Here is a 12373-nt window from a genome sequence, read left to right on the forward strand (position 1 = left end):
GTCGCCGTTCTGCTAATAAAATGTCAATCAGCCAGAAGAGATGTTACCATGACTCCATCTGGATCACCTGGGTAAAATTCTGGATTGATAATGGATTAATCTTCCAGAAAATCCAAGAAGAAATGCCTAAAGTGTAAATGCAGTTGTCACTCAGTTTTGACACTTTGGTATGAGCATTGTGAAGATTCTTCAGTTTTATCTACAACAGTCTTCTGCTGCTGTTTTCCCATCTGGAATCAATGAAGTCCATCATGTCCTCTCAGTTTAATTAATAGTGCTGTCAGCTGGCTGCTAATAGGAAGCCTGTCAGCCACAGCAGCTGCCGGGTGATAGATATCCACGGCAGATGCTCCGTCTCCGTTGAGCTCACTCTATCACCATGTTGCTACATTGCTTCTGTAACTGATTCGAATATATCTGACCGAGACAAGTCAGGGCAGAGTGTACCCTCTGCCTGCAGAGGCAGCTCATTTTAACTCTTATTATATTATCCATCTATTCATCCTGTGCAGGGTTTGGGCTTCGCTGAGCCAATCCCAGCTGAGTATCAGCGAGGACATCTCTTTGGACAGGTCTGCAGTCCATCAGAGGACAAACTGAGACAGACAACACACGCCCACATTCACACTGAAGGACAAAATAGAGTCACAAGTTAACCTCACATGCATGTTCATGATCATTTTTATTATACTTTAATAACGCATATTTACAAATGTACATGAAAGGATGTCCCAAGAAATTTCAAAAACACAACATGAACATTCAGAAGTTTCAAAAAGTTCACTGACATTCAGCATGAGCAGAGTTGTTAAAGGTCTTGAAGTGGGATTTAAGAGAATTCCAGAGACGGCAGGGTCTGATAGAGGAAGCAGATCTGAGCTCGTGGCTGGGTGAGTTGATGAGGAGGTCAGTGAAGGAATGAGTGAGGTTATGGATAAAGCTGATGTGTGATTGTTGGCCGGCGTTCTGGTGATGATCTGGGTGGGCGGCAGCCTCTTGAACCTTGGTGGAGAGAAGAGCGGGGTGTCATCTGCATAGCGATGAAACTGCATGTTGTTTTAATGGAGAATGTAGCCAAGCGTGAGAAAATATAGGATGAACGGAACGGGACCAAAAGTAGAGCCCTGAGGAACACCAGGGTAGAGAGGGTCTGGCTGAAATCTAAAGATGTTCAAACGAATTAACTGTATGCTGCCAGAAAGATATAATTGGATAATTCTGATGCTGATTGATGGTTATTATGGTGCATGTGTTCTTGATCTGCTAAAGTTCATATTCTGAGAATTTCAAAGTGACAGAGAAGATTGAGAAAAATAACACGAGATAAAATAATGTCAAGTGAGTAGTGAGTTTTACGATCAAGTCATTTTAATTGGCTGCCTTTGGTTTTTGAGTAGGTTTAGAAGAAATCAAAACCAGGTTCAGATCCAGTAAAAAAAAAAATACATTCTGGGTTTTCAGAGGGTCACGTGAGTCCACCAAAGAGTGAAACATATTTTTATGGTGAAACATAAGTTCAGTTCCAAACCTGAAGTGACAACAGGTAGACAAATGTGTTTTATATTGTAATATGAGATGAACCAGAACTCCCTGAACTGCGAAAATTTCCATTAAAGTAGGTCTACAACACTGCTGACAACCTCAAGTGTTCCTGTACCAACAACCAGAGAAGACAGAACTTGTGGACAGTTTGTGATTGCTATGAGGTGCAAGATTTTCACATGGTCACTAGAATGTGGCTGTGAGTCTATTTATATAAGCAGTTAGTCTAAGAATAATCTCATAATGAAACATTACACATCTACAGGCATGGAAAACATATGAATCATTGGTGAACTGTGAGTGTGTGCACACTCGTGTTTGGACACTACACACATGTTGCAGAAATGAAAGCCAGGAGAAGACATTTAAGAAGTCACAGTCATAACATCTGATTTTTAAATTCTTCTCTTTTGTATTGTTTCACTCAAACGCAAAACAGAACAAATGAAATGGAAATAAGCTTGTCGTTACAGGAAACACTGTATCTGCTTTAAGTTTCATCTGGATACAATGAGCGTCAAGACAAAACAATCATGATTACAACGTCAAAGTAACTTTAAATGTAAAATAAACTCTTAAAAACAGAAAGAGAACTTATGGCGTCCACATGTGCAGAAGGATACACATGGGAGCCTGCACACACTCACACTCGTTTTGGTATCCCACAACACGCATAACACACAACCTCTGTTCGCTTTGCACCCTGGGAACCAGCAACAAGCGCTGCCCTTTGCCCCTCAGTCCCTGACCATCTCCAACACCCTGTTATCACTCATCACGTCCCTCCTAACAGGAAACAGCTTCCACCTTCAAACGCTTCCTCCTGTGACACGCAGGGAATATGTGAAAACACACTTCGGCCCACTGTAAGGAGACATTACACACATTGTATGCGATGATTAATGAGGGTTCCTCATCATCCCACAACTTCACCACACTCGAGTCAATGAGGAAAAGAACCATATATGGCTTCTGAACCCGGTCACTGTCATTAATGGACCGTCGGACGCATTCATGCCACAGTAATCCACTTTTAATAGCGCTTCTTATTACATGCTCTTATTTGGGCATGTGCACAACAACAATGCTCCATCTCCAAACTTCAACTTTCTGCAACACAAACGTCAGGATCGACACGTTTTTCAACCACACTTAAAGTGACAGCAATTTACTTCTTCCAGTTACTTTCCATTCCTGGTTAGTGTCTCTTACTGCAGTGGCAACGGGATGATGCTCCATCTGTACATTTGTACTCCATTGTAATTATTTTGAGAACAGGTCAACATATTGAGTCTATTTTTAGTTGTTGGTAAAATCTAAAGTACCATAACTCAACATAAACCATCCAATGTTGACATCCCCTTGAAGATATTTCTCCGTCCACATTTACGAAGATGCAACACTGGTGTGAAAATATTTCGGGGCACTTGTCTTATTTATGTGCAGGTGAAGGTTATAGGAAGTTGCAGGAACTGAGCTTATCTTATGTAAAGGTCATTGATCTGCATGTTTGTTATCATCTATAAACAGCATTTATAATCACAGGTACAAAGTTACCTAACTTGGTATGACTGAGGTTTCCCCCTGAAAAGCCAGATGTATTTCCACTGAGTCACATCCTGTAGCTTATCCCTCCGGGATCATGAAAGATTTGGAACTATCCATCCAAGAAATATCAGCCAGTAATCTCAGTATGAACCCAAAGAGAAGATATGTTGATCATCAACAGATAAGTTAGAGGTGTCCTGCAAAATATGGCAAGATCAGGTTTTCTTATCTTTTTCAATATTGCATTCAGGGTGCATTGGTGCATTTAATGTCTTCAACCTCTTCCAGGTTGTCTTGAGTTAGAAAAAATCTGATGAAATACATCATAAATTATACAGGGGTTATGGTAATGTACTCATACTCATTTGGTAAAAATAAAAACACTCTCACTCAATGGAAACAGAAAAAAGCAGCTTTGCTGTAATGCTGCTACTGTGATGGACAATAACAAAAATGGCCGCCTGCTGCACGTGTGTGGTTTCAATACAAAACCAAACCACAGCTCCCACTAGTGGCCATACATCAGCAGATGCACAGCTGCAGAAAACCCTGAGAGCAGCGTAACTAAACTTCCCCGAGAGGTAAAGGCCAGTTGAAGTAGAAATAAATCAGTGTAACATAAAGTACAGTCGGGTCACACTCTCACTCTACCGTCACATTTCTTTTCTCTTCCATCTGCAGCTGCAATCTGAGTGGAATCAGATGTGCTGGGTCTCGCTGACCTCGAGTGACTCTGATCAGAAGTTCCTGTTGCGAAGAAATCCCAACATGCCGTGTGCACTTATCAGCACTTATCCTTTCATCAATAACTCACGTTTTCCTAAAGGTTGAACTGCTCTTAATCACCGGTTGCTCAGTGAGGCACAAGGGCTTCAAGGCGTTCCGATTCATCCTGCAAACTCACTGTAAGCTACACCTGTGATGACAAATTAAGGGACGTGGATATCTTTTTCAAAACATCAGTGTGTGTTAACATGTGTGTGTACTGTGCCAGCTGTTGGCAATGAGCTGCTCGGACTGTTCAATGGCCTCCGACTGTCTATCGGAGCAGGATGTGTGTTTGTTACATGTGTGTTGAAAATCATCCTGATGCCTGCAGATAAATAAACTTGCGCCAAACATACGTATGTGTTTCGTGGGCTGTTTTACTTCGTGCAAGATCTGTAAAACCTTGAAAAACTCTGCCTTGTGCTTCAAGGCGTTTTCACCAAAGCGCAGTGAAAGATGGTCAGGTGTGTTCAGGCTTGTGCTCACTGCATATTTGAACACGTCTAATTTGTTTGCCGAGAAAGCGATATTTCCAGGAGGCTAGTTTTTAAGAAGAAACCCTTAAGCAATGAAAACCTTAAGATGATTAATGAAATCGGTGTTCAAGAGATGAATGATTTATGCCGTATAGCATGCAAGTAAGTGGAATATGATTAGGATGAGCAATACTGGAGATATGTTTTGTGTATGATTAAAAAAAGATAAACTGAATATGCATTATCTAATGACAGTGGCCACTGTCTTACTGCCAAAAGTAACATGAAACAATCCTGTGACATTGTCGGAAATGTAAAGATTGTCTCACTCCACCTCATATAAGCACCTACAGCTACTCAACCTACTGACAACCAACTGAAATGTTGCTGGAAATACTGGAAAATAGCATCACTGAGGCAACATCAAAACAATAGTATTATTAGCTCCGGCAGCCTTTTTTCCCCTGAACATAAATGAACAGCAGCATAAATTGAACAGCAGTTCAATTCTGCCTCAGCTTTATTGATTCATTTCATGAGGTCTGCAGTGGCGTGTCTTCACGACTTGCCTGGAGACTGTGATCAGTAATAGACAATTGCTGTTGTTAACTGCTGAGGCCCCATTTATATGATGATATTTAAAATGGAAATTCATCATTTTGATCTTTTTTTTTCATGTATGTTTTACATTTGTATGGCCATGTTTAGAAAAAAAAAGTTTGAAAAAACAAATTTTGGAAAAAAAAAAAAAAGTTGGTTCGCCAGGAGTTGGTGCTTTTGGTTGTTTTTGTAATGAAATCAAGCACATGCATACAGAAAACAAGACACTACAAGCATTAACAACAGCGAGGACACGATCAGAGTGTTTTCAAAATGTTCCACCTTGGAACAATGTCTGACACAGCAGTATATTGAGTAAAACATAGAAACATTACTGTGATCATCACTGTCAAGAACTTTGATTTTCACAACTTCGATCATCACATTGGTAAACACTTTATTCAGCGTGGAAGTTGTTTGCATCTCTCAATGTAATCTTGATGCAGCAGTTCAGATACTGTAAATACATGCACATGCATGGAGGTTTAACTTTAATTCCTTTTCTTATATAAATTCCATTTTGATTGCTTTTAATTAAAACAAATAAATGGTTAACAACAAAAATATTAAAAGATTCATAACAATAAGCCTGCTCAACTTGGCAGGAAGGTTGAAATAGAGGCCATGGAGACGAACAGCACAAGGTCAAAGGAGGCCACAGATGGAGATTTAGCCTTGAGGGCCAGATAGACCAAGGAGCTGCAGATGGGAATTCAATGGGGTGTATCGCCTTCCTTCTAAATATAAACATCCATTTTTAAACTCTATCTCTTATTATAGCATTGTTAAGAACAATTCACAGCATTTAACATTCAGACAAAACACAGAAAAAGAAAAAAAAATAGCCAACAATAGCACATGATCAAGCAAAGGCCGCTGTGGAGAGGAAACGCTGGTTTAACCCTTTGGGGGGGAAATATTCATGTATATATACATTAAAGATAGTAGTGGACCAAGGAATGAATTATCATCAGACAAGATAAAATAAAAACTCAGCTGTTTATTATTTTTCTTGAAATTAAAGGCAAAAACACAACTATTTGATTCAGATTTCATTTGAAAGTGAGATGACATCCAGAGTACAGGACTTCACCACTGCGTTTCATTGAAAATATAGTCATAGAGATTGTAATGTCAAGCTAAAGATAAAGCTGTTTAAATCAACACAACAATCAAGTTAATCAGACTGAATTAAATATAATCGACAGTCTGTGGCCACTCCAGTAAAAATAGTGATTTTTTTTTAAAATAGTTTTGCCTCACATAGGCAAGAATTGAACTGCAACTATGACTTGCAGCTGTTTCCACAAAAACCAAGATGATCTGCGTACGTACAACCACTGGAAGTGAACCTATCCACAGTGGCGTATGCCTGAAGAAAGCAGCTTCCTCAGAACATAAATCATCCCGATTTATGTTTGTTTGGTCGTCAAGCTCGGTGAATAATGAGAGAATCCCTGCATGAACTGCTGTTAAAGCCAAAACTGGTTCCGCCATTTTTTTTTCTTCTTACTTTAGATAAACAAAGTGTTTTTTATGGCCAAAACTGGGGCACTCAAGCTGTGAGAGAGTCCAGCGAGGTAGTATTTAGAGTTCCTGGGTTGTGACTCCACTTGGAGACGGACTAAAATAACAATATGTCAAGGAGTTATGGGAACAGGGGTGCTGCGGAGAAGATCTCGGCCTGTCTGCTGAAGGCCAAGGCTCCTGATTCCCACCTTGTTCTTGTGTGCGAGTGTGGGGCGACATGGGAACGACGCCGGCGAGTGAAGGGTTTTTTTTATGACGATTTTAAAATAACAAGCTCAAAAAAAAAAAAAAGTTCTGAATCCACAGAGAGTTAAAAATAGCAAAACATGATTAGAAACATAAAGAAAAGACCCCCGCAAAAATAAGTTATAGTATGTAATGTCATTTTCCACAGCAATTTGAGAGCAAGAGCTCAGCTGGCAGGAATGTCCTGAAAACAGATTTGATCCCTTTTGAGTCTTTATTTAAGTATATGAGAAACATTTCTTAATCCGTTGACTTTGTTTTGGGGATCGGATCTTTAAATTAACCCTTTGGCTATTATTGTCATGTGTACATTGACCCAATATCCTCACCCGATTAACTCCCATTTGTCAAGGGCCTCAAAATGCACTAGCGTATGCTGATGACACTGTTTTATTTATAACTAACCCAAAAACACTTTAATTAGCTGGATATCTGTTTGTCAAGCCAAAAAAAAAAAAAAAAACCAAAACCTGCGTCACGGAAAACAGAGGCTCGCTTACAAGAAGAACCTTATAAACGGTCGGCCTCGTGTTTTAATTTGGAATCCTGTTGTTCATGCCTACGGCGCCTGTCCTTTTATAATAAGATTAACTAAATCAAATGATAAAAATATGACATCTGGCTTATTTTTCATCCTATAAACGAGGAGTCTCCTGATGTCCGCATACGACACGCCAAGGTTCTGTAAGTTTTGTTTTTAAAGTCTTTTCTCAAGAGCAGACCTTCAAAGTTATCGCTTGACGAATAAAAATGTGAATAAATACTTGAATATGAGAGCACTTTAGTGCATTTTTTAAGTAATATAAATTCAAATGTAACTACTTCAGTACAAATTTGCATGAAACTTTGTTAAATAGTTAGAAAATATGATTAATACACATTGAATCTGGTACCAAAGTCACTATTAATCAAATTTGCATGAAACTTTATTAAATAGTTAGAAAATATGATTAATACACAGTGAATCTGGTACCAAGGTCACTATTAATCATTACCCAGCATGCATTTCAGATTCTTGATATAAATTTTGATATTTTTCCAGGAAATGTTGCAGCCACATATTTGTAATAAGATTAAGAATATCGTGAGTAATTAAAATTCATTTGAAACTGAGAAAATCCAAACTTCTACCAGGTTCAAACGTAACCCGTCGGGTCGTATTTTAGCTTAAATTGCACTTTTTTTTTTTTTTATCGGGCCCAACTCCACCCGAAGCGCCGTGCTAAAGGAAAACAAGAACGGACAGTCTCTGGATTCCCACCCGAAACATGACCCTGAAACATGACACTCATGTTGTACCAGACATGAGGATTTAGGTGGATGTGAATCAGCAGCTGGCGGCCTACAAAAACACACAAACATCGTTTCAGATTTACAGCACATGGACCGAAACCTTTTACTAAAATAGAAACCTGTCAAATGGATTTCTTTCTCAGGAAGGGCTGAATGGCTCAGGGGAGTAAGGGAGACAAACACACAATGACTCTTTCTTTTGATTTCTTCTTAATCATTAGTTAGGACAGTCAGAATCAGAGCCAAACATGTTTGGCATGGGCGAAGCAGTAGACATCTATTCATCGCTGTGGAGTCAGATCCGGTGGTGTGACTGATCACTTGTCTGCAGAGAAAAACAGTCCTGCGGCGACCGTTCGGAGACACCGCAGGCTGGAAGCAAATCTGCTTTCAACATTCAAACAGCGATGACCTTTGTGAACTGCTGCATCAACCTGGCTTTTACTTGAGTGAGGACAAAGCTGGGAACAATCACTACGTTTACATGCAGCCAATAACCCTTTTCAAACCCTTTTCAAACTCGAATGTTGGCAATAACCCAGTAGCGCGTGGCCATGTAAACACCCGCCAAAACCCGGAAAAGCTCATTTTCGAGATTTGTAAAACCCGATAAAGACCGCTGGGTTACTCCTTTTCAAACTCGAAAGTGCCGCCATGTAAACAGATATCGAGTTAAGGGACATTGTTTGTGGCCCTGCGCATGCTCCCATCCGCAATGAATCATGGTCTTTTGAGTCCAGCAACGAGTAGGCGCGAAACTCACCACACTTTCGTCCGTGTCAGGCTTCCGTAACACACGATATGAACTGTTATTCTGAGCGCGCACATCGCACATGCTTCCTTCTGAAAGTCGGCGATTTGTACGGCCTGCAGAAAAATCATGAGCAACAGAACAACCGTTCTGTCTGCGTTCCGTCTACAGAACAGAGTCTGCCTCTGCAGTCCAGTGGAGGAGGTTGCCAGATCTGTCGATCGAGGCCGTAAAAAAATCTGAAACTCGTAGAAAGCAGCCCGAACCTCCTCCTCGGTTGAAAATGCACGTTAAAACCGTATTTGTATGATAAATAAAACACGTCATAAACACAATCATTTAAATCAACCCATCCAACATGTTCAAAAAAGAAGCTTGTTTTTGCGGAAATCCCACCCAATCTGGCAACACAAAGCCGCTCCGGTCAGAGCTGTTTTGTTTTGAGAACAGCGTGACGTGCGCTGTGGTTTGGAAAGGGATATCCCGATTGAATGCGCTGACTTGTAAACGGGGTAACTCTCTGTCTTAAAGCATGTAAACGGGGTTTTCCTAATGTTTCAGAAACCCAGATATTGACCTGAACCCGAATTTTAGCTGCATGTAAACGTAGTCATTAACGTTCACCTCAGCAGCCGCTGTAACCTTATCTAGACAGTTTTGGACATAGTTCTCGGGGACTTTAGTTGTCCTTCTTAATAAATATGCTAGTTTACTAAAAATGACTTGCATTGAAATGCATTTCTGGACATGCGCATAAAAAATATTAAAGAAGTGAGAGAAAGAGGTGGCCATCCAGAGGACAGCAAAGATGTCAGTCAAGATGCAGCATTGTGCCGTCTGCAGGAGCATTATGCTTTAGAGTTAAGTTTTAAGACTGACTTAAGTTTCAAGCCGTCCCCTCACAGCATTTATTACACCATGGGGACTGTACGAGTGGGTCAGAATCCCTCTTGGCTTAACATCCGCCCCTGCTGAGTTTCAGAGGTCAATAGAAGAATGCCTGACTGGACGGAGAGATTGTACTTACCCTACTCAGACAACGATCTTGGTCACTCTCAGACTTTTGAGCACCACTTAAATAATCTCGGTCCTGCGGCACCATGGAGTGAAGTTTACCCCCAGAAAGTGTGAACTTTTTAAAAACCAGTGAGGTTCCTGGTGTGGGCGACACCATGGACCCTGCTGGCATCTCCTCCAGTCCAAGCTGTAAAACAAAAGAATCCATCCACCACTGGAAGGATCCCGTAAGTGAAGTGTGTACGTCTGCCACCACAAACCACTGGCCAAAAGGAGGAAAACAGACCCGCAATAAGGGGATAGATGTATTGGTAAGAGAAAAACAAAAACTGCATCTGGATAAGGATGGTTTACTGTTTAGAAAAACATCCAGCCGATCACAGCTACTCCTGCCTTACATGTTTCACAAGCTTATTTATAAAGAACTGCATGAAGACGTGGGTCATTTAGGAGTCAGGAGACTGGACATCCAGCACCGCTTTTACTGGCCTCATGTGCAGAGAGACATTCAGCACTATGTCACAGAAGAGTGCAGCCTCCCCACCTCTTACCAATCCCTATAGATTTCTAACAGTATATTTGTAAAGTTGAAAGGGACGATATGGAGTCAGTTCCTCCAGGATTTTGCAATTTTGCAACTTCACAATCAATGAAATGAAACAATCTGCAGATTCTCCACATTCTCTCTCCATTTCTACTGTTGGTTTAACTGTTTACTTTTCAAAATTGGTGTAATGAAACATCGAAGCAGGTTCTTACATGAGATCTGTGAACTGGTTGTTCGGTGTATCCTTTAAAGCCAAGTCATCTTCTCCGTTTTCCGCATTAACCTCTTTCTCCCTGTTTCCTTCTATATAATTGGTTGAGTAGGTTTAGCTCTTGGTAAATTGTGAAAATGCACCTAAAGTTTTCTGTTTTCACTCAGAAACGTCACTTAAACAGGGCCTTAATTTATTCTTATCAAGATTTATGAAAGAGAGGATCCTGTTGATTGTTCGGGGATGTTGTTTCACAGTATTGCTGCACGTCTGCTTGAATTCGACCCGACAGCTCAGAATGGCGGCACAAAGGCAGGGTCTGTGGTGTAAACCTGAGGGATTGGGCTACAATGTGAAACGGCTCAGAGGAAACGCCACTCGTATTTTCTCATAACACAGACATGCTTTTTCGCCCCTGACATCCTCGTCTACACACACACACTCACATGTGTCGACCCGGTGGGTGGTCAGCGCTGCGTTTAGCTCCAGATGTTCCTACTGCAGGTCAGCTAACCCACACATCAGGAAATTTTACCTGCCAATCATCTCGGTTAACTGCATCTCCTCATTTCCTCCATTTCCTCTGCTCCTGATGCGTGTGTGTGTGCACACACAGCGGCGTGTGTTTGCTCTCCGGCGCCCCGTGGTCACCAAATTATGTGTCTCCGTGTGGGGCGTCTCCTCTCAACCACGGCCAACGTCAATCCTGAGCGTAGCGAGGCTTGAAAATCCCCCAAGACTTTAAGTGTTTTTGAACTTGCCTTTGATCACCGGTTTTTTCTTTTGTCTTTTCCAGTGTGGGTTTTAGTGCCAACACTTGTTCCCCATCACCACGGGGTGAGACACTTTGACGTACATCTGCTGGTGCTGCTAATGGGGGGGCTTCTGTTTCCTCGTCCTCCGATGGCTTTCGTTGTAAAGCTTGCTGAAGTAGGTCAAATACTCTATGTTTATCCACAGCGGGAACAAAACAAACGGCTGAAACTTACAGTAAAAGTCACGTTAGATCTCCTGCCGTACAGCCCAAGTAATCTAATTGTGTCCTTGACTTCAATTGTGGTCAATTCTGCAGCCTCGATTTGACCTCAAGCCAAATCTAATTTGCTGTTTTTAAGCGATGTGGTGCCATCATCTAACATGTCAAGGACGGCTCATATTTCCAGTTTTTCACAGAACATACCTATTTTTGGCCATGCAGCGAGCGGGCCTCCCCGAGGACCATATTAGGACTTGCATCTTGAGTTTGAAAACACGGTATTAGAGGATCCTTCAAAGCCGTCTTGTGGAATGCCCGGTGTTGGAGCGAGCGCCCGCTCCGGGCACGACCTGGCCCTCTAAAGCGCAGCCTAATCCCCCGAGAGGCAGAGCTTATGGCATGAGAGGACGTAATATATGTTTGACGGAGCTCCCACACTTTGCGGAAATCCCTGATCCTCCGAAGCTTTGAGAAATGGGATTAGTTGAAAATGGGTGGGCGCTTCAACTTTTCTGGGTTAACCTGATGATCACATCGTGTCTGGATTAAACAGAACGTAGAGTCAAAGAGGTCAATAAGTACTTTTAAATTGTATTGTGTGTAACCGATTATCGTCAGAATGAGCATTGAAGCACAATACTTAGCTCATCTTCTAAATTAGGATTTATAATAGTAAATGGCAGCACTAATTGATAAAGACTTCTTCTGATGCTGGAACATCATTTATAAGAATTAAAGTGACTTTGTGCAGGATTTAAAACCTGATCTGTCTCTAAAGAATCACAAGACGAACCATAGGAGACATATTAGGGTTGTTTCAGGCTCTAACTTCAGGACACGTGTCATGCCTTGGGCTTTGCATCGTGTT

This window comes from Salarias fasciatus, chromosome 17, assembly GCF_902148845.1.
Source record: "Salarias fasciatus chromosome 17, fSalaFa1.1, whole genome shotgun sequence".
In the NCBI taxonomy this organism is placed as follows: domain Eukaryota; kingdom Metazoa; phylum Chordata; class Actinopteri; order Blenniiformes; family Blenniidae; genus Salarias; species Salarias fasciatus.